At 47.4% G+C, this 27500-nt stretch overlaps 2 pseudogenes; both read left to right on the top strand.

Moving 5' to 3' along the window:
- LOC135537064 (CCR4-NOT transcription complex subunit 2-like) overlaps positions 1 to 27500 on the top strand; it is an 87001-nt pseudogene that overhangs the window by 38649 nt on the left and 20852 nt on the right.
- On the top strand, positions 18916 to 21387 carry LOC135537063 (CCR4-NOT transcription complex subunit 2-like; annotated as a pseudogene).

Below are 27500 nucleotides of genomic sequence, written 5' to 3'. Positions count from 1 at the left end.
CATAGACTGTTCTCTCTGCTACCGCACGGCAAGCGGTACCGGAGCTCCAAGTCTCGGTCCAAAAGGCTCCTTAACAGCTTCTATCCCCCAAGCCATAAGACTCCTGAACAGTTAATCAAATGGCCACCTGGACTATTTACACTGACACCACATTGTTTAATACACTGCTGCTACTCGCTGTTTATTATCTATGCATAGTCACTTTACCCCTACCTACTCGATTAATCTGTACCCCCGCACATTGACTCGGTACCGGTACCCCCTGTATATAGCCTCGTTACTAACCGGTACCCCCTGTATATAGCCTCATTACTAACCTGTACCCCCGCACATTGACTCGGTACCGGTACCCCCTGTATATAGCCTCGTTACTAACCGGTACCCCCTGTATATAGCCTCATTACTAACCTGTACCCCCGCACATTGACTCAGTACCAGTACCCCCTGTATATAGCCTCGTTACTAACCGGTACCCCCTGTATATAGACTCGTTACTATCCGGTACCCCCTGTATATAGACTCGTTACTATCCGGTACCCCCTGTATATAGACTCGTTACTATCCGGTACCCCCTGTATATAGACTCGTTACTATCCGGTACCCCCTGTATATAGACTCGTTATTTTATTACTCTGCTTTTATTTGTTAAACTTTTGTTTATTTAGTCAATATTTTCTTAACTCTATTTCTTGAACTGCGTTGTTGGTTATTGGCTCGTGATACTTTATATGTGGCTGAAAGGAGACATTGCTGTACTGTAAGGACATTAACAGAGTGAGTCTGTCTGTCAGGAGCTGTTTACTGCCTTGGGTCAAACACAAGCTGGGATTGAGAACTCTGCACAGAGAGAAGGGAGGGTGAGGGAGGGAGGGGAGTGAGTCTGTCTGGGAGGGCTTTGGGTGCTGGGGGAAGAAGGGAGGGTGAGGGAGGGGAGGGTGAGGGAAGAAGGGAGGGTGAGGGAGAGAAGAGGTATGAGTAAGGTCAGTTAAAATGCGTAACTTGTTTTGTAGACTGTAGTGTGGCCTAGACTGTATTGCGTCCTAGACTATATTGTAGACTCTATTGTAGCCTAGACTGTATTGTAGACTAGTGTAGCATAGACTGTATTGTAGACTATTGTAGCCTAGACTGTAGTGTGGCGTAGACTGTATTGCGTCCTAGACTGTATTGTAGACTGTAGTGTAGCGTAGACTGTATTGTAGACTGTACTGTAGCCTAGACTGTAGTGTGGCCTAGACTGTATTGTAGACTAGTGTAGCGTAGACTGTATTACAGACTGTATTGTAGCCTAGACTGTTGTAGACTGTATTATTAACCCTCTGTCTCTTAATGATGTGGAGAATGATGAGTGTGAAGACATATCTACTATGTTATCCTGAAGGTGTGTTTAGTGGTCTGAGAATAGGTGTCAACTAAGCCGTTTCAATCTCGTCTCTCTCCTCTTCCTCCTCTGCACTTCCTCTCATTTTCTCCTCTGTCATCACTTTGATTCTTCCCCAGTGTAGCTAATTAGTCCTCACAGTACACAACAGAGGAACTGGTCCTGGTCCACATCTGTCTCCATGGAGATGGCGTGTAAACCTGTTATATGTGACAATAATAGATACGTGTATATGTGTGTGTGTGTGTGTGTGTGGTAGTTATGTATCTGTCTAGCTAACCCATTAGGATCAGTCCAGAGCATTAAAAACCTCATACGACTGAGATCCCGTTAACGGGATCGATATGACAACAGCCAGTGAAAGTGCAGGGCGCCAAATTCAAACAACGGAAATCTCATAATTAAAATTCCTCAAACATACAAGTATTTTACACCATTTTAAAGATCAATTTATTAATCCCACCACAGTGCCCGATTTTCAAACAGGCTTTACGACGAAAGCACACCATCTGATGACGTTAGGTCAGTACCTAGTCACAGAAAAACACAGCCATTTTTCCAGCCAAAGAGAGGAGTCACAAAAGGCAGAAATAGATTAAATTAATCTCTAACCTTTGATGATCTTCATCAGATGACACTCATAGGACTTCATATTACACAATACATATATGTTTTGTTCGATAAAGTTCATATTTACATCTAAAAATCTCAGTTTACATTGGCGTGTTACATTCAGTAATGTTTTGCTTCCAAAACATCCAGTGATTTTGCAGAGAGCCACATCAATTTAATACTCATAATAAACATTGATAAAAGATACAAGTGTTATGCATGGAACTTTAGATAAACTTCTCTTTAATGCAACCGCTGTGTCAGATTTCAAAACAGCTTTACCGAAAAAACACACCATGCTATAATCTGAATACAGCGCTCAGAGACCAAAACAAGCCATAAAGATATTCGCCATGTTGTGGAGTCAACAGAAGTCAGAAATATCATTATAAATATTAACTTACCTTTGATGATCTTCATCAGAATGCACTCACAGGAATCCCAGTTCCACCATAAATGTTAGTTTTGTTCGATAAAGTCCATTTATGATCAAATACCTCCTTTTTGTTCGCGCCTTCAGTTCACAAATCCAAATTCACGATGCGCAGGCCAGATGAGAAGTCAAATTCCATTACAGTTCGTAGAAACATGTCAAACGATGTATAGAATCAATCTTTAGGCTGTTTTTAACAATCTTCAATAATGTTTCAATCTGAGAATTCCTTTGTCTTTAGAAATGCAGTGGAACACAGCTACCTCTCACAGGAGGGCGCCTGACTGAGCTCATGGCCTTCAGGCAGACCCCTTACTCAATCAGCTCTTATTCTCTCCTCCTTCACAGTAAAAGCCTGAAACAAGGTTCTAAAGACTGACATCTAGTGGAAGCCTTAGGAAGTGCAATCGGACCAAATTTACACTCTCTTGGATAGGCAAAGAGTTGAAAAACTACAAACCTCAGATTCCCCACTTCCTGGTTTGATTTTTGTCTCAGGTTTTTGACAGCCATATAAGTTCTGTTATACTCAGACATCATTCAAACAGTTTTAGAACCTTCAGTGTTTTCTATCCAAATCTACTAATAATATACATATCTTAGCTTCTGGGCCTGAGTAGCAGGCAGTTTACTCTGAGCACCTTATTCATCCAAGCTACTCGTTACTGCCCCCCAGCCATAAGAAGTTAATAAGGGCTTTCTATCAAGCACAAGGTTGAATGTTTTCATTGGATAAAAGGGCTGTTTTTGAAGAACATGATTGGCCTACAGATTCCCATTTGGCATGGGGGGAGTGGGGATGTTTTAAAATTGCCCTCCTCACAGCTGAGCGAACACCATTTTACTGGTTAGAAAACAGTGTAGTTTGTAATGCATCACTCCTTCCTGATGTAACACGCTAGTCATTTAGCCAGAGGAGACTTCCGTCCGTTGTTTCCCCAGTCTTTATTGTAGGATTACAGCATCAGTTTAGCCTTTTCTATCATCATTATATGGCCATGGGGGACCTGATTCTAGATCAGCACCGTGAGCCTGAGAATACAGTCCTTAGCTTTAGCTTGGTTCAGAGTCAGATCATGTGAAGACTGTGGTGCTCGGCAGTGACTGTGGTGCTCGGCAGTGACTGGGGTGCTCGGCAGTGACTGGGGTGCTCGGCAGTGACTGGTGGTGCTCGGCAGTGACTGGGGTGCTCGGCAGTGACTGGGGTGCTCGGCAGTGACTGGGGTGCTCGGCAGTGACTGGGGTACTCTGTAGTGACCCATTATTACTAGGTTACCGTATGTCAAATCAGCCTGTACCTATGACTGCCTTAAGGTGTTATGGGGGGTTTGGACTTTTTTAGGGACTTTTCTATATTGCGTGGTTTTAAGAATTAACAAGTTGAAACATGAATTAAAGTGAAATGGTGTTTCTCTCTCCATGTTTCAGTATGTCCATGTTTTGTAATTTGCCCTGGATAAGAGCATCTGCTGAATGAGTAAAATGTGAAATTGAATTCTGACTGAAATAGTGTCTCTGTTTCAGTATGTCGGGGTTTGGAATGAACCGGAATCCATCGTTCGGGATGAACAACTCGTTATCCAGCAACATCTTCAACGGAACAGGTGATGTTCAAGACATTGATTGGCTGTCTGATTGATACCCTTCATTGATGACAGAAAGTTATAGTTATAGTAGTAATTTGATCGTTTATTTTGTGGTTTGTTTCTCTGACTAGAGGGAGGTTTGTTTTTTTAACTGACTAGAGGGAGGTTTGTTTCTCTAACTGACTAGAGGGAGGTTTGTTTCTCTAACTGACTAGAGGGAGGTTTGTTTCTCTAACTGACTAGAGGGAGGTTTGTTTCTCTAACTGACTAGAGGGAGGTTTGTTTTTCTCTAACTGACTAGAGGGAGGTTTGTTTCTCTAACTGACTAGAGGGAGGTTTGTTTCTCTAACTGACTAGAGGGAGGTTTGTTTCTCTAACTGACTAGAGGGAGGTTTGTTTCTCTAACTGACTAGAGGGAGGTTTGTTTCTCTAACTGACTAGAGGGAGGTTTGTTTTTCTAACTGACTAGATTGAGGTTTGTTTTTCTAACTGACTAGAGGGAGGTTTGTTTTTCTGTAACTGACTAGAGGGAGGTTTGTTTCTCTGTAACTGACTAGAGGGAGGTTTGTTTCTCTGTAACTGACTAGAGGGAGGTTTGTTTCTCTGTAACTGACTAGATGGAGGTTTGTGTCTAGCTTGTTTTATCTGTAAAGTGTGAGACGCTGAAATGCTTTTTAAATACATTGGGAGGTGACTTGACTAACTGTTCTCTTGTCCTGTCTCTCTTCCTGCTGTAGACGGAAGTGAAAACGTAACAGGTCTGGACTTGTCAGACTTCCCAGCGTTAGCAGACCGGAGTCGGAGGGAAGGTGGGAACCCTACTCCTCTCCTCAACCCACTGGCTGGGAGGGCTCCTTATGGTGAGACCCCCTACTCCTCTCCTCAACCCACTGGTTCTCTATGGTGAGACCTCCTCTCCTCAACCCACTGGTTCTCTATGGTGAGACCACCAACCTCCTCTCCTCAACCCACTGGTTCTCTATGGTGAAACCCCCTACCTCCTCTCCTCAACCCACTGGTTCTCTATGGTGAGACCCCCAACCTCCTCTCCTCAACCCATTGGCTGGGAGGGCTCTCTATGGTGAGACCCCCTACCTCCTCTCCTCAACCCACTGGCTGGGAGGGCTCCTTATGGTGAGACCCCCTACCTCCTCTCCTCAACCCACTGGCTGGGAGGGCTCCTTATGGTGAGACCCCCTACCTCCTCTCCTCAACCCACTGGCTGGGAGGGCTCCTTATGGTGAGACCCCCTACCTCCTCTCCTCTACCCACTGGCTGGGAGGGCTCCTTATGGTGAGACCTCCTCTCCTCAACCCACTGGCTGGGGGGGGCTCTCTATGGTGAGACCTCCTCTCCTCAACCCACTGGCTGGGGGGGGCTCTCTATGGTGAGACCTCCTCTCCTCTACCCACTGGCTGGGAGGGCTCCTTATGGTGAGACCCCCTACCTCCTCTCCTCAACCCACTGGCCCCTTATGGTACCTCCTCTCCTCAACCCACTGGCTGGGGGGGCTCTCTATGGTGAGACCCCCTACCTCCTCTCCTCAACCCACTGGTTCTCTATGGTGAGACCCCTACCTCCTCTCCTCAACCCACCCCTATGGTGAGACCTCCTCTCCTCAACCCACTGGCTGGGAGGGCTCCTTATGGTGAGACCCCCTACTCCTCTCCTCAACCCACTGGCTGGGGGGCTCTCTATGGTGAGAGTGTATCCCAGTCTGTGAGAAAATAAAACATGTTTACCTTTGCTTCTGGGTTGCTGGGATGCGATGATATTGATGGTTGTCTTCCAGAGAGATCTTCTCTGTCCCTGTATTTACCTGAGCTACAGCCTGTCCATCCTGTTCTCCTGTACTGCAGTTGGAATGGTCACCAAACCCTCCAACGAACAGTCCCAAGACTTCTCCATCCACAACGAGGACTTCCCTGCACTGCCTGGTCCCAACTACAAGGACCCCACGTCGAACAACGACGACAGCAAAACGGTGCGTCTTTAATCCCTAGGAGGAACTTGAAACATTTGATATAAGGTCCGTTTGGTGGTGTTCCTGCTGTGGAGTGGAGTTGATCATCGTCTGTGTGACTAATGTAGCCCAGCTCTGAGGCTTCGTCGATGGGTAGAGAGACCTGGAACTAAACTAGGACAAACTAACTTATTATTGGTTCATGTTGCAGGGACATGTGTTCTAGTAGCAGGGGGTACGAGAGCTGCTGGGGAAATCAACGCGGTCTGAAACAGCATCTCCAATGGATTGAGAGGGAGACGGATGAGGGACTTGTGAGCTGCTGTTTACTATCCACGTGGCTTTTAAAATCCGTTGTCGGAGGGCTGTTTAAAACCTCTCTGGGATATGTGGGACGCTAGCGTCTCAAAATGCAGAGCACGAAATTCAAATAAATTACTATAAAAATCTAACTTTCATTAAATCACACATGCAAGATAGCAAATTAAAGCTGCAATTATTGTGAATCCAGCCAGCATGTCAGATTTCAAAAAGGCTTTTAGGCGAAAGCAAACGATGCTATTATCTGAGGATAGCACCATAGTAAACGAAGAGAGAAAACATATTTCAACCCAGCAGGCATTACACAAAACGCAGAAATAAATATATAATTCATGCCTTACCTTTGACGAGCTTCTTTTGTTGGCACTCCAATATGTCCCATAAACATCACAAATGGGCCTTTTGTTCGATTAATTACGTCGATATATATCCAAAATGTCCATTTTTATTTGGTGCGTTTGATCCAGAAAAACACCGGTTCTAACTTGCTCAACGTGACTAAAAATATCTCAAAAGTTACCTGTAACCTTTGCCAAAACATTTCAAACTACTTTTGTAATACAACTTTAGGTATTTTTTAACATAAATAATCGATAAAACTGAAGCTAGCTTTCTGGTCACGCGCCTCTATCTAACAGTACACTTCAAGTGACCCTTGTTCAAGATGGCCGTACTTCTTCATTACACAAAGGAATAACCTCAACCAATTTCTAAAGACTGTTGACATCCAGTGGAAGCGATAGGAACTGCAAGAAGGTCCCTTAGAAATCTGGATTCCCAATGAAAACTCAATGACAAGAGTGACCTCAACAACACAAAATCTGAATGGTTTGTCCGCTAAATAAGTTCTGTTATACTCACAGACATGATTCAAACAGTTTTAGAAACTTCAGAGTGTTTTCTATCAAAATCTACTAATAATATGCATATCTTATCTTCTGGGGATGAGTAGCAGGCAGGTGAATTTGGGCATGCATTTCATCCGGATGTGCAAATACTGCCCCCTGTCACCCAGAAGTTAATGAAGCCAGTGTTAGGTTCCCTGTTTTTCTGTTCTGAAGTGTAGTTCTATTTATCCCACAGGAAGTAGTTCAATTTAGTGAAGACCATTTCAGTGACGTTATTAGACTGTATCTTTAGTGTTCGGAGGAGAACCAACTGCACAGGGAAAGATACTGGGGCTCTAACAGGACTCTTCCTCCCTGTGGAGAATGTACTCTTTCACTATGCCTCTTCATCCCTCCCCGGAATCAACTCTGCTTCTCTTCCTGTCTCTCTCTCCAGAATCTACTCTGCTCCTCTTCCTGTCTCTCTCTCCAGAATCTACTCTGCTTCTCTTCCTGTCTCTCTCTCCAGAATCTACTCTGCTCCTCTTCCTGTCTCTCTCTCCAGAATCTATTCTGCTCCTCTTCCTGTCTCTCTCTCTCCAGAATCTACTATGCTTCTCTTCCTGTCTCTCTCTCCAGAATCTACTCTGCTTCTCTTCCTGTCTCTCTCTCTCCAGAATCTAAACCCTGCTTCTCTTCCCGTCTCTCTCTCCAGAATCTAAACCCTGCTTGTCTTCCTGTTCCTCTCTCCAGAATCTAAACCCTGCTTGTCTTCCTGTCTCTCTCTCCAGAATCTAAACCCTGCTTGTCTTCCTGTTCCTCTCTCCAGAATCTACTCTGCTCCTCTTCCTGTCTCTCTCTCTCCAGAATCTACTCTGCTCCTCTTCCTGTCTCTCTCTCTCCAGAATCTACTCTGCTCCTCTTCCTGTCTCTCTCTCTCCAGAATCTACTCTGCTTCTCTTCCTGTCTCTCTTTCCAGAATCTAAACCCTGCTTCTCTTCCCGTCTCTCTCTCCAGAATCTACTCTGCTTCTCTTCCTCTCTCTCTCTCCAGAATCTACTCTGCTTCTCTTCCTCTCTCTCTCTCCAGAATCTACTCTGCTCCTCTTCCTGTTCCTCTCTCCAGAATCTACTCTGCTTCTCTTCCTGTCTCTCTCTCCAGAATCTACTCTGCTTCTCTTCCTGTCTCTCTCTCCAGAATCTACTCTGCTTCTCTTCCTGTTCCTCTCTCCAGAATCTACTCTGCTTCTCTTCCTGTCCCTCTCTGCTTCTCTTCCTGTCTCTCTCTCTCCAGAATCTACTCTGCTTCTCTTCCTGTCTCTCTCTCCAGAATCTGCTTCTCTTCCTGTCTCTCTCTCCAGAATCTCTGCTTCTCTGCTCTCTCTCCAGAATCCTGCTTCTATTCCTCTCTCTCCAGAATCTGCTCTGCTCCTCTTCCTGTCTCTCTCTCCAGAATCTACTCTGCTTCTCTTCCTGTCTCTCTCTCCAGAATCTACTCTGCTCCTCTTCCTGTCTCTCTCTCCAGAATCTAAACCCTGCTTGTCTTCCTGTCCTCTCTCCAGAATCTAAACTCTTCAGGTAAGACTTCCAGCAGCACAGACGGGCCCAAGTTCCCCGGGGACAAGAGCTCAACAGCCCAGAACAACAACCAGTTGAAGAAAGGCATACAGGTGTTACCGGACGGTGAGACTCAATTCCTCACTCTGTCCTTCACTCTGTCCTTCACTCTGTCCTTCACTCTGTCCTTCACTCCATCCAACCTTTCACCTGTCACAGCACAGGACCTGACTATGAAGACCTGGTATAGGTGATGACTATGAAGACCTGGTATAGGTGATGACTATGAAGACCTGGTATAGGTGATGACTATGAAGACCTGGTATAGGTGATGACTATGAAGACCTGGTGTAGGTGATGACTATGAAGACCTGGTGTAGGTGATGACCTGGTATAGGTGATGACTATGAAGACCTGGTGTAGGTGATGACTAGGAAGACCTGGTATAGGTGATGACTAGGAAGACCTGGTATAGGTGATGATTAGGAAGACCTGGTGTAGGTGATGACTAGGAAGACCTGGTGTAGGTGATGACTATGAAGACCTGGTATAGGTGATGACTATGAAGACCTGGTATAGGTGATGACTATGAAGACCTGGTATAGGTGATGACTAGGAAGACCTGGTATAGGTGATGACTAAGAAGACCTGGTATAGGTGATGACTATGAAGACCTGGTATAGGTGATGACTAAGAAGACCTGGTGTAGGTGATGACTAGGAAGACCTGGTGTAGGTGATGACTATGAAGACCTGGTATAGGTGATGACTATGAAGACCTGGTATAGGTGATGACTATGAAGACCTGGTATAGGTGATGACTATGAAGACCTGGTGTAGGTGATGACTATGAAGACCTGGTATAGGTGATGACTGAAGACCTGTATAGGTGATGACTATGAAGACCTGGTATAGGTGATGACTATGAAGACCTGGTGTAGGTGATGACTATGAAGACCTGGTATAGGTGATGACTATGAAGACCTGGTATAGGTGATGACTATGAAGACCTGGTATAGGTGATGACTATGAAGACCTGGTATAGGTGATGACCTGGTATAGGTGATAGGAAGACCTGGTATAGGTGATGACTATGAAGACCTGGTGTAGGTGATGACTATGAAGACCTGGTGTAGGTGATGACTATGAAGACCTGGTATAGGTGATGACTAGGAAGACCTGGTATAGGTGATGACTAGGAAGACCTGGTGTAGGTGTGACTGACTATGAAGAACCTGGACCTGTAGGTGATGACTAAGAAGACCTGGTATAGGTGATGACTATGAAGACCTGGTGTGATGACCAGGAAGATAGGATGATGACCTGGTGTAGGTGATACCAGAAGACCTGGTGTAGGTGATGACTATGAAGACCTGGTGTAGGTGATGACCAGAAGACCTGGTGTAGGTGATGACTATGAAGACCTGGTGTAGGTGATGACTATGAAGAGTAGGTGATGACTATGAAGACCTGGTATAGGTGATGACTAAGAAAACCTGGTGTAGGTGATGACTATGAAGACCTGGTGTAGGTGATGACTATGAAGACCTGGTGTAGGTGATGACTATGAAGACCTGGTGTAGGTGATGACTATGAAGACCTGGTATAGGTGATGACTAAGAAAACCTGGTGTAGGTGATGACTATGAAGACCTGGTGTAGGTGATGATGACTGGTGTAGGTGATGGAAGACCTGGTGTAGGTGATGACTATGAAGACCTGGTGTAGGTGATGACTATGAAACCTGGTATAGGTGATGACTGGACCTGGTGTAGGTGATGACTAAGAAGACCTGGTGTAGGTGATGAAGACCTGGTGTAGGTGATGACTATGAAGACCTGGTGTAGGTGATGACTATGAAGACCTGGTGTAGGTGATGACTATGAAGACCTGGTGTAGGTGATGACTAAGAAAACCTGGTGTAGGTGACTATGAAGACCTGATGACCAGGAAGACCTGGTGTAGGTGATGACTATGAAGACCTGGTGTAGGTGATGACTATGAAGACCTGGTATAGGTGATGAAGAAGACCTGGTGTAGGTGATGACTATGAAGACCTGGTGTAGGTGATGACTATGAAGACCTGGTGTAGGGATGATGACCTGGTATAGGTGATGAAGACCTGGTGTAGGTGATGACTATGAAGACTGGTGTAGGTGATGGATAGGTGATAGGAAGACCTGGTATAGGTGATGACGAGGAAGACCTGGTGTAGGTGATGACGAGGAAGACCTGGTGTAGGTGATGACTAAGAAGACCTGGTATAGGTGATGACTAGGAAGACCTGGTATAGGTGATGACTATGAAGACCTGGTGTAGGTGATGACTATGAAGACCTGGTGTAGGTGATGACCAGGAAGACCTGGTGTAGGTGATGACTAAGAAGAGCTGGTGTAGGTGATGACTATGAAGACCTGGTATAGGTGATGACCAGGAAGACCTGGTGACCATGAAGACCTGGTATAGGTGATGACTATGAAGACCTGGTATAGGTGATGACTATGAAGACCTGGTATAGGTGATGACTATGAAGACCTGGTATAGGTGATGACTATGAAGACCTGGTATAGGTGATGACTATGAAGACCTGGTATAGGTGATGACTATGAAGACCTGGTATAGGTGATGACTATGAAGACCTGGTATAGGTGATGACTATGAAGACCTGGTATAGGTGATGACTATGAAGACCTGGTATAGGTGATGACTAGGAAGACCTGGTGTAGGTGATGACTAGGAAGACCTGGTGTAGGTGATGACTAGGAAGACCTGGTATAGGTGATGACTAGGAAGACCTGGTATAGGTGATGACCAGGAAGACCTAGGTGATGACTAGGAAGACCTGGTGTAGGTGATGACTAGGAAGACCTGGTGTAGGTGATGACTAGGAAGACCTGGTGTAGGTGATGACTAGGAAGACCTGATGTGTAGGTGATGACTATGAAGACCTGGTGTAGGTGATGACTAGGAAGACCTGGTGTAGGTGATGACTAGGAAGACCTGGTGTAGGTGATGACTAGGAAGACCTGGTGTAGGTGATGACTAGGAAGACCTGGTGTAGGTGATGACTAGGAAGACCTGGTGTAGGTGATGACTAGGAAGACCTGGTGTAGGTGATGACTAGGAAGACCTGGTGTAGGTGATGACTAGGAAGACCTGGTGTAGGTGATGACTATGAAGACCTGGTGTAGGTGATGACTATGAAGACCTGGTGTAGGTGATGACTATGAAGACCTGGTGTAGGTGATGACTATGAAGACCTGGTGTAGGTGATGACTAAGAAGACCTGGTATAGGTGATGACTAGGAAGACCTGGTATAGGTGATGACTATGAAGACCTGGTGTAGGTGATGACTATGAAGACCTGGTGTAGGTGATGACTATGAAGACCTGGTGTAGGTGATGACTAGGAAGACCTGGTGTAGGTGATGACTAGGAAGACCTGGTGTAGGTGATGACCAGGAAGACCTGGTGTAGGTGATGATTAGGAAGAGCTACAAGAAAGACTTTTCCGTGGTCAGGAAAAATGTAACCTGGTCATTTTTCCATCAGCCGGGCACAAAGGTCAACGTTCAACTCCAGTTTATAGACGGGGTCTCACACACACACTCAAACACACACACACACACACTCAAACACACACACTCAAACACACACACTCAAACACACACACTCAAACACACACACTCAAACACACTCACTCAAACACACTCACTCACACTCAAACACACTCACACACACTCAAACACACTCACTCACACACACTCACTCACTCAAACTCACTCACACTCACTCACACTCAAACTCACTCACACTCACTCACACTCAAACACACACACACACACACACTCAAACACACACACACACACTCAAACACACACACACACACACTCAAACACACACACACACACACTCAAACACACACACACACACACACACTCAAACACACACACACACACACTCAAACACACACTCAAACACACACACACACACACTCAAACACACACACACACACACACACTCAAACACACACACACACACACACTCAAACACACACACACACACTCAAACACACACACACACACTCAAACACACTCACTCACTCACTCACTCACTCACTCACTCACTCCACTCACTCACTCACTCACTCACTCAAACACACACACACACGAGGGTCCCATCCTCATTGGTCTTTCCTCTCCTCCTCCCCTCCAGGCCGCGTGACGAACATTCCCGGGGGCATGGTAACAGACCAGTTTGGGATGATTGGCTTGTTAACGTTCATCAGGGCAGCGGAGACGGACCCTGGCATGGTGCACCTGGCACTGGGCAGTGACCTGACAACACTGGGCACTGACCTGACTCTCTAGGACACTAGGACTGGGAATAACTGATCCAGGAGCAGTTTAGGCTGCAGCCAGAGTAAGTCTTAACTATGGAGTCGTCTCTAGGACATTTAGAAAGTCTCTCAACGGGATGTGGGAATAACTGATCCATCAGTTTAGGCTGCAGCCGTGGTTAGACTGTCTGAACTTATGGAGTAGACTGTCTGTCTGATGTGCTGTGTGGAGTCATTATCCTCAGTGATGCTGTATAATAAACTGTCTGTCTGTAGCTGCTGTCTGTCTGATGTGGTGTAGCTGCTGTCTGTCTGATGTGCTGTGTGGTGTAGCTGCTGTCTGTCTGATGTGCTGTGTGGTGTAGCTGCTGTCTGTCTGATGTGCTGTGAGGAGTAGCTGTCTGTCTGATGTGCTGTGAGGAGTAGCTCTGTCTGTCTGATGTGCTGTGAGGAGTAGCTGCTGTCTGGCTGATGTGCTGTGAGGAGTAGCTGCTGTCTGGCTGATGTGCTGTGAGGAGTAGCTGCTGTCTGGCTGATGTGCTGTGAGGAGTAGCTGCTGTCTGTGCTGTAGCTGCTGTCTGCTGATGTGCTGTGTGGTGTAGCTGCTGTCTGGTCTGATGTGCTGGAGTGCTGCTGTCTGTCTGATGTGCTGTGTGGTGTAGCTGCTGTCTGTCTGATGTGGTGTAGCTGCTGTCTCTGATGTGGTGTAGCTGCTGTCTGTCTGATGTGGTGTAGCTGTCTGGCTGTCTGTCTGATGCTGTCTGTGATGTGGTGTAGCTGCTGTCTGTCTGATGTGGTGTGCTGCTGTCTGTCTGATGTGGCTGCTGTCTGTCTGATGTGCTGTGAGGAGTAGCTGCTGTCTGTCTGATGTGCTGTGAGGAGTAGCTGCTGTCTGTCTGATGTGCTGTGAGGAGTAGCTGCTGTCTGTCTGATGTGCTGTGAGGAGTAGCTGCTGTCTGGCTGATGTGCTGTGAGGAGTAGCTGCTGTCTGGCTGATGTGCTGTGAGGAGTAGTCTGGCTGATGTGCTGTGAGGAGTAGCTGCTGTCTGGCTGATGTGCTGTGTGGTGTAGCTGCTGTCTGGCTGATGTGCTGTGTGGAGTAGCTGCTGTCTGTCTGATGCTGTGTGGTGTAGCTGCTGTCTGTCTGATGTGGTGTAGCTGCTGTCTGTCTGATGTGGTGTAGCTGCTGTCTGTCTGATGTGCTGTGTGGTGTAGCTGTCTGTCTGATGTGGTGTAGCTGCTGTCTGTCTGATGTGGTGTAGCTGCTGTCTGTCTGATGTGCTGTGTGGTGTAGCTGCTGTCTGTCTGATGTGCTGTGAGGAGTAGCTGCTGTCTGTCTGATGTGCTGTGAGGAGTAGCTGCTGTCTGTCTGATGTGCTGTGAGGAGTAGCTGCTGTCTGTCTGATGTGCTGTGAGGAGTGCTGTCTGTCTGCTGTGAGGAGTAGCTGCTGTCTGATGTGCTGTGAGGGAGTGCTGTCTGTCTGATGTGCTGTGAGGAGTAGTCTGTCTGTCTGATGTGCTGTGAGGAGTAGCTGCTGTCTGGCTGATGTGTAGCTGCTGTCTGGCTGATGTGCTGTGTGGTGTAGCTGCTGTCTGTCTGATGTGCTGTGTGGTGTAGCTGATGTCTGTCTGATGTGCTGTGTGGTGTAGCTGATGTCTGTCTGATGTGCTGTGTGGTGTAGCTGCTGTCTGTCTGATGTGCTGTGTGGTGTAGCTGCTGTCTGTCTGATGTGCTGTGTGGTGTAGCTGATGTCTGTCTGATGTGCTGTGTGGTGTAGCTGCTGTCTGTCTGTGCTGTGTGGTGTAGCTGCTGTCTGTCTGTGTGGTGTAGCTGCTGTCTGTCTGATGTGCTGTGTGGTGTAGCTGTCTGTCTGATGTGCTGTGTGGTGTAGCTGCTGTCTGTCTGATGTGCTGTGTAGCTGCTGTCTGTCTGATGTCTGATGTGTCTGATGCTGTGTGGTGTAGCTGCTGTCTGTCTGATGTGCTGTGTGGTGTAGCTGCTGTCTGTCTGATGTGCTGTGTGGTGTAGCTGCTGTCTGTCTGATGTGCTGTGTGGTGTAGCTGCTGTCTGTCTGATGTGCTGTGTGGTGTAGCTGCTGTCTGTCTGATGTGTGTGTGGTGTAGCTGCTGTCTGTCTGATGTGCTGTGTGGTGTAGCTGCTGTCTGTCTGATGTGCTGTGTGGTGTAGCTGCTGTCTGTCTGATGTGCTGTGTGGTGTAGCTGCTGTCTGTCTGATGTGCTGTGTGGTGTGCTGTCTGTCTGATGTGCTGTGTGGTGTAGCTGCTGTCTGTCTGATGTGCTGTGTGGTGTAGCTGCTGTCTGTCTGATGTGCTGTGTGGTGTAGCTGCTGTCTGTCTGATGTGCTGTGTGGTGTAGCTGCTGTCTGTCTGATGTGCTGTGAGGGTAGCTGCTGTCTGTCTGATGTGCTGTGTGGTGTAGCTGCTGTCTGTCTGATGCTGCTGTGAGGAGTAGCTGCTGTCTGTCTGATGTGCTGTGTAGATGTAACTGCTGTCTGTCTGTCTGTGCTGTGAGGCTGTAACTGCTGTCTCTCTGTCTGTGCTGTGTGTAACTGCTGTCTCTCTGTCTGTGCTGTGGGAGTAACTGCTGTCTCTCTGTCTGTGCTGTGTAGGGTAACTGCTGTCTCTCTGTCTGTGCTGTGAGGAGTAACTGCTGTCTGTCTGTGCTGTGTAGGGTAACTGCTGTCTGTCTGTGCTGCTGTCTGTCTGTGGTGTGTAGGGTAACTGTTGTCTGTCTGTGCTGTGTAGGGTAACTGCTGTCTCTCTGTGGTGTGTAGGGTAACTGCTGTCTGTCTGTGGTGTGTAGGGTAACTGCTGTCTCTCTGTCTGTGCTGTGTAGGGTAACTGCTGTCTCTCTGTCTGTGCTGTGTAGGGTAACTGCTGTCTCTCTGTCTGTGCTGTGTAGGGTAACTGTTGTCTGTCTCATGTGCTATGTAGGGTAACTGCTGTCTCTCTGTGGTGTGTAGGGTAACTGCTGTCTGTCTGTGCTGTGTAGGGTAACTGCTGTCTGTCTGTGCTGTGTAGGGTAACTGCTGTCTGTCTGTGTTGTGTAGGGTAACTGCTGTCTGTCTGTGCTGTGTAGGGTAACTGCTGTCTGTGTCTGTGGGTAGTGATGTGACTAGTTTAATTATCTACATAGCTGGAGGGTTAGTGGAGTGACATCTCCTGTTTTTGGTGACGACGCCCCTCAGACCAAAGGCTTCTGTTAAGCATTTCTCGTGCACGGTGTGGTGTGCACGGTGTGGTGTGCACGGTGTGGTGTGCACGGTGTGGTGTGCACGGTGTGTGAAAATAACTGCTAAGCCACTGAATGCTGTCTGATCATAGCCTGTGTTTTGTCTCAGGGAGACACACCCCTAACACCTGCCCACTCTGGATCACCTGCGCCATTGATTGGTCAGAGGTGAGCCAGCAGCGTACCACCCTGCATACCACTGCTGGCTTGCTTCTGAAGCTAAGCAGGTTTGGTCCTGGTCGGTCCCTGGATGGGAGACCAGATCCTGCTGGAAGTGGTGTTGGAGGGCCAGTAGGAGGCACTCTATCCTCTGGTCTAAAAAAATATATCCCAATGCCCCAGGGCAGTGATTGGGGACATTGCCCTGTGTAGGATATTAAACGGTTGTCCTGACTCTCGGTGGTCACTAAAGATCCCATGGCACTAATCATAAGAGTAGGGGTGTTAACCCCGGTGTCCTGGCTAAATTCCTAATGTGGCCCTCATACCATCATGGTCACCTAATCATCCCCAGCTTACAATTGGCTCATTGATCCCCTTCTCTCCCCTGTAACTATTCCCCAGGTCCTTGCTGTAAATGCTGTAAATGAGAATGTTCTCAGTCAACTTAACTGGTAAAATAATGGTTAAATAAATACAAAAATGTAATAGCTGTCTTTTTAGCAGCCAATTAGAGGCCAGGATTCAGTGTCAGGCGATGTGGAGGACTAGAGTGACAGTTTGGCTGATCTCTACTGTAACAGTCCTTCTGAAGGTAATGGTGACAGTTTGGCTGATCTCTACTATAACAGTCCTTCTGAAGATAATGGTGACAGTTTGGCTGATCTCTACTGTAACAGTCCTTCTGAAGATAATGGTGACAGTTTGGCTGATCTCTACTATAACAGTCCTTCTGAAGATAATGGTGACAGTTTGGCTGATCTCTACTGTAACAGTCCTTCTGAAGATAATGGTGACAGTTTGGCTGATCTCTACTGTAACAGTCCTTCTGAAGATAATGGTGACAGTTTGGCTGATCTCTACTGTAACAGTCCTTCTGAAGATAATGGTGACAGTTTGGCTGATCTCTACTGTAACAGTCCTTCTGAAGATAATGGTGACCGTTTGGCTGATCTCTACTGTAAGTCCTTCTGAAGATAATGGTGACAGTTTGGCTGATCTCTACTGTAACAGTCCTTCTGAAGATAATGGTGACAGTTTGGCTGATCTCTACTATAACAGTCCTTCTGAAGATAATGGTGACAGTTTGGCTGATCTCTACTGTAACAGTCCTTATGAAGATAATGGTGACAGTTTGGCTGATCTCTACTATAACAGTCCTTCTGAAGATAATGGTGACAGTTTGGCTGATCTCTACTGTAACAGTCCTTCTGAAGATAATGGTGACAGTTTGGCTATCTCTACTGTAACAGTTCTTCTGAAGATAATGGTGACAGTTTGGCTGATCTCTACTGTAACAGTCCTTCTGAAGATAATGGTGACCGCTTTGATCTCTACTATAACAGTCCTTCTGAAGATAATGGTGACAGTTTGGCTGATCTCTACTATAACAGTCCTTCTGAAGATAATGGTGACAGTTTGGCTGATCTCTACTATAACAGTCCTTCTGAAGATAATGGTGACAGTTTGGCTATCTCTACTGTAACAGTTCTTCTGAAGATAATGGTGACCGTTTGGCTGATCTCTACTATAACAGTCCTTCTGAAGATAATGGTGACAGTTTGGCTGATCTCTACTATAACAGTCCTTCTGAAGATAATGGTGACAGTTTGGCTGATCTCTACTATAACAGTCCTTCTGAAGAGCGGGCTGTTACGGGAAGTAGAACGGGCCGTTACGGGAAGTAGAACGGGCCGTTACGGGAAGTAGAACGGGCCGTTACGGGGAGTAGAAACGGAGTCCAGTAGAACGGGCCGTGACTGGGAGTCCAGTAGAACGGGCCGTGACTGGGAGTCCAGTAGAACGGGCCGTGGCTGGGAGTCCAGTAGAACGGGCCGTGGCTGGGAGTCCAGTAGAACGGGCCGTGGCTGGGAGTCCAGTAGAACGGGCCGTGGCTGGGAGTCCAGTAGAACGGGCCGTGGCTGGGAGTCCAGTAGAACGGGCCGTGGCTGGAGTCCAGTAGAACGGGCCGTGGCTGGGAGTCCAGTAGAACGGGCCGTGGCTGGGAGTCCAGTAGAACGGGCCGTGGCTGGGAGTCCAGTAGAACGGGTGGCTGGGAGTCCAGTAGAACGGGCCGTGGCTGGGAGTCCAGTAGAACGTTATGGGAACGGGGGCGAGGAGTGGCTCTTTCACACACCTCTTGGCATCTCCTCCTCCAGTCATAGGAAGATGAGCAGCCTTCACTACTCAGTCATCCTGCTACATGTTGTCTCACCCTGACAGCCTGAGAGCAGAGCAGCAGGCAGCTGATCTCTACTGTCGCCTCCTGAAACACACTCACTGGACAATAGGCTGCTATTATGTCCAATTACATTGAAGTCATTTGGCAGACGCTCTTATCCAGAGCGACTTACAAATTGGTGAATTCACCTTATGACATCCAGTGGAACAGCCACTTTACGATAGTGCATCTAAATCATTTAAGGGGGGGGCGGGGGTGAGAAGGATTACTTTATCCTATCCTAGGTATTCCTTAAAGAGGTGGAATTCCTTGAAGAGGTGCAATTCTGTCTTTTGTTTTTAAATCGAAAAATGAAAAGGAGGACACGCCATTGTAACCTGTTAACATGGCAACAAAATAATCTGTCAGTAACAGCATGACCGCTTTCTCGTCCTTCAGAAACCTGTACCCCAAGTTTGCGTCTCCCTGGGCGTCAGCACCGTGTCGACCCCAGGACATCGGTACGTATCCTACCCAGACAGAGTGCTCTGGAGGTGGGATAGATTCTGCCAGTTTCCCCCGTCTGGTTCTCTCTAACCACTTCTCTCTTCACTTCCAGACTTCCATGTTCCATCTGAGTATTTAACCAACATTCACATAAGGGACAAGGTATGTACCTCAGAGACTGAATAAACCCAGGGTTGGGTTGCTGTTGGCCAACATGGCCACAACACACCACCATTCACCCTTATGGCAGCCCCCCCGCACCTCTCTGATTCAGACCTTCTTCTAAGTTGTTCATTAAGGATGGTTAAAGTACCTTTTCTAACCAGCTCAATGTAACGTTGTTGTTTTGGCCCTCGTGTTATTGGCCCCTCTGTTTGTGTGCACTAGCAACACTAGTTGTAACTGCTCTGTCCATTGTGAGAGTTGAATCATCTTTTTATCTAGCATGGTTGAGATAAGAATGGAACGGTTAGCTTCTGTTGATGGTTCCAGGTCGCTGACTAGATCAATAACCTGTTGCCCCTCTCTCTTTTCCTCCCCTCTCTCTCTTTTCCTCCCCTCTCTCTCTTTTCCTTTTCCCCCTCTCCCTCGCTCTCTTTTTCCTCTTTTCCCCCTCTCTCTTTTCCTCCCCTCTCTCTCTTTTCCTCCCCTCTCTCTCTTTTCCTCCCCTCTCTCTCTTTTCCTCCCCTCTCTCTCTTTTCCTCCCCTCTCTCTCTTTTCCTCCCCTCTCTCTCTCTTTTCCTCCCCTCTTTCCCCCTTCTTTTCCTCCCCTCTCGCTCTCTTTTCCCCTCTCTCCTCTTTTCCCCCTCTCTCTCTTTTCCCCTCCTCCTCCTTCCAGCTTGCTGCAATCAAACTGTCTCGGTATGGGGAGGACCTGCTGTTCTATCTTTACTACATGAATGGAGGAGACCTCTCCAGCTGCTGGCAGCAGTAGAGCTGTACGTATACAGACACACCACACTGTGTGAAGGATGCTCCCAGCTGGGCTAGCTAGTGCTGCTATGGTAACAGGCTTGGTGAGGTGTTTATTTTTACTCACCTTTTCTTGTGAACGAGCGCCCTCCTCTGGGTTGTGGTACTGACGTGGAACATGAAGCAGAACATACCGCACTGTAGTCAGGCTCCCCTTCTGCCACCTCTATGTAGTCTGGCCCCTTCTGCCACCTCTATGTAGTCTGGCCCCTTCTGGGTTCTATGGTCGGGGAACCCCTTCTGCATACCTCTATGTAGTCAGGGCCCCCTTCTGCCACCTCTATGTAGTCAGCCCTTCTGCCAGTCTAGGGCCCCCTTCTGCCACCTCTATGTAGTCGGCCCTCTTCTGCTACCTCTATGTAGTCAGGCCCCCCTTCTGCCACCTCTATGTAGCCAGGGCCCCCTTCTGCCACCTCTATGTAGTCAGGGCCCCTTCTGCCACCTCTATGTAGTCGGCCCCCTTCTGCCACCTCTATGTAGTCGGCCCCCTTCTGCCACCTCTATGTAGTCGGGCCCCTTCTGCCACCTCTATGTAGTCGGCCCCCTTCTGCCACCTCTATGTAGTCAGGGCCCCCTTCTGCCACCTCTATGTAGTCAGGGCCCCCTTCTGCCACCTCTATGTAGTCAGGCCCCCTTCTGCCACCTCTATGTAGTCGGCCCCCTTCTGCCACCTCTATGTAGTCTGGCCCCTTCTGCCACCTCTATGTAGTCTGGCCCCTTCTGCAACCTCTATGTAGCCAGGTCCCCCTTCTGCCACCTCTATGTAGCCAGGTCCCCCTTCTGCCACCTCTATGTAGGCAGCCCCCTTCTGCCACCTATGTAGTCAGGGCCCCTTCTGCCACCTCTATGTAGTCAGGCCCCCTTCTGCCACCTCTATGTAGTCGGCCTCCTTCTGCCACCTCTATGTAGTCACGGCCCCCTTCTGCCACCTCTATGTAGTCAGGGCCCCCTTCTGCCACCTCTATGTAGGTTGTTTTCAAGTCTTATAATCAATTGTTTCTACCGTATACAATGCTCTGCCCTAACATTTGACCCGTAACCTGTGTGACCTGTGACCTCAGCTTCAACCGGGACTGGCGGTACCACAAGGAGGAGCGTGTGTGGATCACGCGGGCGCCGGGCATGGAGCCCACTCTGAAGACCAACGCCTATGAGAGAGGCACCTACTACTTCTTTGATTGTCTTAACTGGAGGAAAGTAGCCAAGGTGAAGGACGGAGGCTTGAGGACTGTTACCGTAGTTACAGTGCATTCAGAAAGTATTCAGACCCCTTGACTTTTTCCACATTTTCTTTGTTACAGCTTTATTATAAAATTGATTAAATAGTTTTTTCTACACACTCAACCCCATTTTTTTTTTTAAAGAAGCAATTTTTGCAAATGTGTAATAAATAAATATAACATTTATATAAGTATTCAGACCCTTTACTCAGTACTTTGTTGAAGTGCCTTTGGCAGCGAATACAGCCGTGAGTTTTCATGGGTAAGTTTGGCACACCAGTATTTGAGGAGTTTCTCCCATTCTTCTTGGGTTCTTGGTCACCTCCCTGACCAATGGCCTTTCTCCCCCTATTGCTCAGTTTGTCCTGGCAGACAGCTCTAGAAATAGTCTTGGTGGCTCTAAAATTCTTCCATTTCAGAATGATGGAGGCCACTGTGTTCTTGGGGACCTTCAATGCTACAAACATTTTCTGGTACCCTTCCCCAGATCTGTGCCTCAACAACAATCCTGTCTCGGAGCTCTACGGACAATTCTTTAGAGATCATGACTTGGTTTTTGCTCTGACATGCACTGTCAACTGTGAGACCTTATATAGACAGGTGTGTGCCTTTCCAAATCATGTCCAAGTTGTAGAAACATCTCAAGGATGATCAATGGAAACAGGATGCACTGGAGCTCAATTTCCAGTCTCATAGCAAAGAGTCTGAATACTGATGTAAATAAGGTGTTTCAGTTTATCTTTAATACATTTGAAGAAAAAATGAACCTGTATTCGCTTTGTCATTATGGGGTATGGTGATGTCATTATGGGGTATGGTGATGCCATTATGGGGTATGGGATGTCACTATGGGGTATGGTGATGTCATTATGGGGTATTGTGATGTCATTATGGGGTATGGTGATGTCATTATGGGGTATTGTGATGTCATTAGGGGGTACGGTGATGTCATTAGGGGGTACGGTGATGTCATTATGGGGTATTGTGATGTCATTAGTGGGTACGGTGATGTCATTAGGGGGTACGGTGATGTCATTATGGGGGTATTGTGATGTCATTATGGGGTATTGTGATGTCATTATGGGGTATTGGATGTATGGGGACGGGATGACACTATGGGGTATGGTGATGTCATTATGGGGTATTGTGATGTCATTAGGGGTACGGTGATGTCATTAGGGGGTACGGTGATGTCATTAGGGGGTATGGTGATGTCATTACGGGGTATTGTGTGTAGATTGATGAGGCTCTCCCTAAAAAACAATGTAATCCATTTTAGAATGAGGCTGTAACATAATGTGGGAAAGGGAAGGGGTCTGAATACTTCCCCAATGCGTTGTCGTTTCAACTAGAAATCAGAAATACTGTTGGGTGTGTGTGTGTGTGTACTGTTGGGGGGTCTAAAAACTGTTGTTGTAACAATAACAGCTTTTCCAATTGCAAAAGTGTATGTGTTTGATATTCGTATAGATGTGATTTGTCATGCAGTTGTGGACATGTGGGATCATACACTCCCAGAGGATTTGTAAACCTGCTGATTCCCCCCATAGAAAGCTTCTAGTATTGTTCTATCATGTGTCCAATATTCTCCTCGAGATGTTCTGTATTTAATATGCTGCTTCAGCTGAACACTGTTGTTGTCCGCTGCTCTCCCTAAAATACTGTTGTTGTCCACTGCTCTCCCTAAAATACTGTTGTTGTCCACTGCTCTCCCTAAAATACTGTTGTTGTCCACTGCTCTCCCTAAAATACTGTTGTTGTCCACTGCTCTCCCTAAAATACTGTTGTTGTCCGCTGCTCTCCCTAAAATACTGTTGTTGTCCACTGCTCTCCTAAAATACTGTTGTTGTCCACTGCTCTCCCTAAAATACTGTTGTTGTCCACTGCTCTCCCTAAAATACTGTTGTTGTCCACTGCTCTCCCTAAAATACTGTTGTTGTCCACTGCTCTCCCTAAAATACTGTTGTTGTCCACTGCTCTCCCTAAAATAATGTTGTTGTCCACTGCTCTCCTAAAATACTGTTGTTGTCCACTGCTCTCCCTAAAATACTGTTGTTGTCCACTGCTCTCCCTAAAATACTGTTGTCGTGCCGTTATCCACTGCTCGTTATCCCTAAAATACTGTTATCCACTGCCTTTATCCACTGCCTCTCCCTAAAATACTGTTATCCACTGCCACTGCTCTCCCTAAAATACTGTTGTTGTCCACTGCTCTCCCTAAAATACTGCCGTTATCCACTGCCCGTTATCCCAAAATACGTTATCCACTGCCGTTATCCACTGCCGTTATCCACTGCTTCCCTAAAACACTACCGTTATCCACTGCTTCAGCTAAAATACCCGTTATCCACTGCCGTTATCTAAAATACTGCGTTTCACTGCTGAACACTACCGTTATCCACTACCGTTATCCACTACTGCCGTTATCCACTACCGTTATCAGCGTTATGAACACTGCCGTTATGTTATCCACCGTTATCCACTACCGTTATCTACTGCTTCAGCTGAACACTACCGTTATCCACTGCCGTTATCCACTGCCGTTATCCACCGTTATCCGTTATCCACTTCCGTTAACACCGTTATCCACTGCTTATGAACACCGTTATCCACTGCCGTTATCCACTGCCGTTATCCACTGCCGTTATCCACTACCGTTATCCACTGCTTCAGCTGAACACTGCCGTTATCCACTGCCGTTATCCACTGCCGTTATCCACTGCCGTTATCCACTACCGTTATCCACTGCCGTTATCTACTGCTTCAGCTGAACACTGCCGTTATCCACTGCCGTTATCCACTGCCGTTATCCACTGCCGTTATCCACTGCCGTTATCCACTGCCGTTATCCACTGCCGTTATCTACTGCTTCAGCTGAACACTACCGTTATCCACTGCCGTTATCCACTGCCGTTATCTACTGCTTCAGCTGAACACTACCGTTATCCACTGCCGTTATCCACTACCGTTATCCACTGCCGTTATCCACTACCGTTATCCACTGCCGTTATCTACTGCTTCAGCTGAACACTGCCGTTATCCACTGCCGTTATCCACTGCCGTTATCCACTGCTTCAGCTGAACACTGCCGTTATCCACTGCCGTTATCCACTACCGTTATCTACTGCTTCCACTGCCGTTATCCACTGCTTCAGCTGTTATCCAACACTGCCGTTATCTACTGCTATCCACTACCGTTATCCACTGTTATCCACTGCCGTTATCCACTACCGTTATCCACTACCGTTATTATCCGTTACTGCTTCAGCTGAACACTGCCCGTTATCCACTACCGTTATCCACTGCCGTTATCCACTGCCGTTATCCACTGCCGTTATCCACTGCCGTTATCTACTGCTTCAGCTGAACACTACCGTTATCCACTACCGTTATCCACTGCCGTTATCTACTGCTTCAGCTGAACACTGCCGTTATCTACTGCTTCAGCTGAACACTGCCGTTATCCACTGCCGTTATCTACTGCTTCAGCTGAACACTACCGTTATCCACTGCCGTTATCTACTGCCGTTATCTACTGCTTCAGCTGAACACTACCGTTATCCACTGCCGTTATCCACTGCCGTTATCCACTGCCGTTATCCACTGTATCCACTTCAGCTGAACACGTTATACCGTTATCTACTGCTTCAGCTGAACACTACCGTTATCCACTACCGTTATCCACTGCCGTTATCCACTACCGTTATCCACTGCCGTTATCCACTGCCGTTATCTACTGCTTCAGCTGAACACTGCCGTTATCCACTGCCGTTATCCACTGCCGTTATCTATCCAGCTGAACACCGTTATCACTGCCGTTATCTACTGCTTCAGCTGAACACTACCGTTATCCACTGCCGTTATCTACTGCTTCAGCGTTATCCACTACCGTTATCCACTACCGTTATCACTGCTTGATCCACTACCGTTATCCACTGCCGTTATCCACCACCGTTATCCACTGCCGCTAACACTACCGTTATCCACCGTTATCCACTGCCGTTATCTACCGCTTATCTGAACACTGCGTTATCCGCTTATCCACTGCCGTTATCCACTGTTATCCACTGCCGTTATCTACTGCTTATCCACTGCCGTTATCCACTGCCGTTATCCACTGCCGTTATCTACTGCTTCAGCCACTGCCGTTATCCACTACCGTTATCCACTGCCGTTATCCACTACCGTTATATGCCGTTATCTACTGCTTCAGCTGAACACTACCGTTATTATGCCGTTATCCACTGCTTCATCCTGCCGTTATCCACTGCTTCGTTATCCACTACCGTTATCCACTGCCGTTATCTACTGCTTCGTTAACACTACCGTTATCCACTGCCGTTATCTACTGCTTCAGCTGAACACTGCCGTTATCCACTGCCGTTATCCACTGCCGTTATCCACTGCCGTTATCTACTGCTTCAGCTGAACACTACCGTTATCCACTGCCGTTATCCACTGCCGTTATCTACTGCTTCAGCTGAACACTGCCGTTATCCACTGCCGTTATCCACCGTTATCCTACCGTTATCCACTGCCGTTATCTACTGCGTTTCAGCTTAACACTGCCGTTATCCACTGCCGTTATCCACTGCCGTTATATCTACTGCTTCAGCTGAACACTGCCGTTATCCACTGCCGTTATCCCGCGTTATCCACTGAACACTACCGTTATCCACTACCGTTATCCACCGTTATCTACTGCTTCAGCTGAACACTGCCGTTATCTACTGCCGTTATCAGCCGTTATCCACTGCCGTTATCCACTGCCGTTATCCACTGCCGTTATACTGCCGTCCACTACTGCTTCAGCTGAACACTACCCACTGCCTGCCGTTATCCACTGCTTCACTACCGTTAACACCGTTATCCCGCCGTTATCCACTGCTTCAGCTGAACACTGCCGTTATACCGTTATCCACTACCGTTATCTACTGCTTCAGCTGAACACTGCCGTTATCGTTAGTTATCCACTGCCGTTATCTACTGCCGCTGAACACTCCGTTATCCACTGCCGTTATCCACTGCTTCAGCTATCCACTACCGTTATCTACTGCTTCAGCTGAACACTACCGTTATCCACTACCGTTATCCACTGCCGTTATCGTTATCCACTGCTTCAGCTGATCTACTGCCGTTATCCACTACCGTTATCTGCCGTTATCCACTACCGTTATCCACTGCTTCGCTATCCACTGCCGTTATCTACTGCCGTTATCCACTGCCGTTATCAGCCTGAACACTGCCGTTATCCACTGCCGTTATCCACTACCGTTATCCACTGCCGTTATCCACTGCTTCAGCTGAACACGTTATCCACCGTTATCCACTACCGTTTATCCACTGAACACCGTTATCCACTACCGTTATCCACTGCCCGCTTCAGCTGAACACTACCGTTATCCAGCTTAACACTGCCGTTATCTACTGTTATCCACTACCGTTATCCACGTTATCCACTGCCGTTATCCATCCACTACCGTTATCCACTGCCGTTATCCACTGCCGTTATCCACTGCCGTTATCCACTGCCCGTTATCAGCTTAACGTTATCTACCGTTATCCACTGCCGTTATCCACTGCCGTTATCCACTGCCGTTATCCACTGCGTTATTCAGCTGATCCACTGCCGTTATATCCACTGCCGTTATCCACTGCCGTTATCCACTACCGTTATCCACTGCCGTTATCCACTGCTATCACTGCTGAACCACTGCCGTTATCCACTACCGTTATCCACTGCCGTTATCCACTACCGTTATCCACTGCCGTTATCCACTGCCGTTATCCACTGCCGTTATCCACTGCCGTTATCCACTGCCGTTATCCACTGCCGTTATCTACTGCTTCAGCTGAACACTACCGTTATCCACTGCCGTTATCTACTGCTTCAGCTGAACACTACCGTTATCCACTACCGTTATCCACTACCGTTATCCACTACCGTTATCCACTGCCGTTATCTACTGCCGTTATCTACTGCTTCAGCTGAACACTGCCGTTATCCACTGCCGTTATCTGCCGTTATCCACTGCCGTTATCCACTACCGTTATCCACTGCTTCAGCTGAACACTGCCGTTATCCACTGCCGTTATCCACTTATCCCTGCCACTACCGTTATCCACTGCCGTTATACTGCTTCAGCTGCCGTTATCCACTGCCGTTATCCACTGCCGTTATCTACTGCTTCAGCTGAACACTGCCGTTATCCA

This window comes from Oncorhynchus masou, unplaced genomic scaffold (genome assembly GCF_036934945.1).
Source record: "Oncorhynchus masou masou isolate Uvic2021 unplaced genomic scaffold, UVic_Omas_1.1 unplaced_scaffold_705, whole genome shotgun sequence".
Taxonomy (NCBI): domain Eukaryota; kingdom Metazoa; phylum Chordata; class Actinopteri; order Salmoniformes; family Salmonidae; genus Oncorhynchus; species Oncorhynchus masou.
This window is presented reverse-complemented; position numbering and strand designations above follow the sequence as displayed.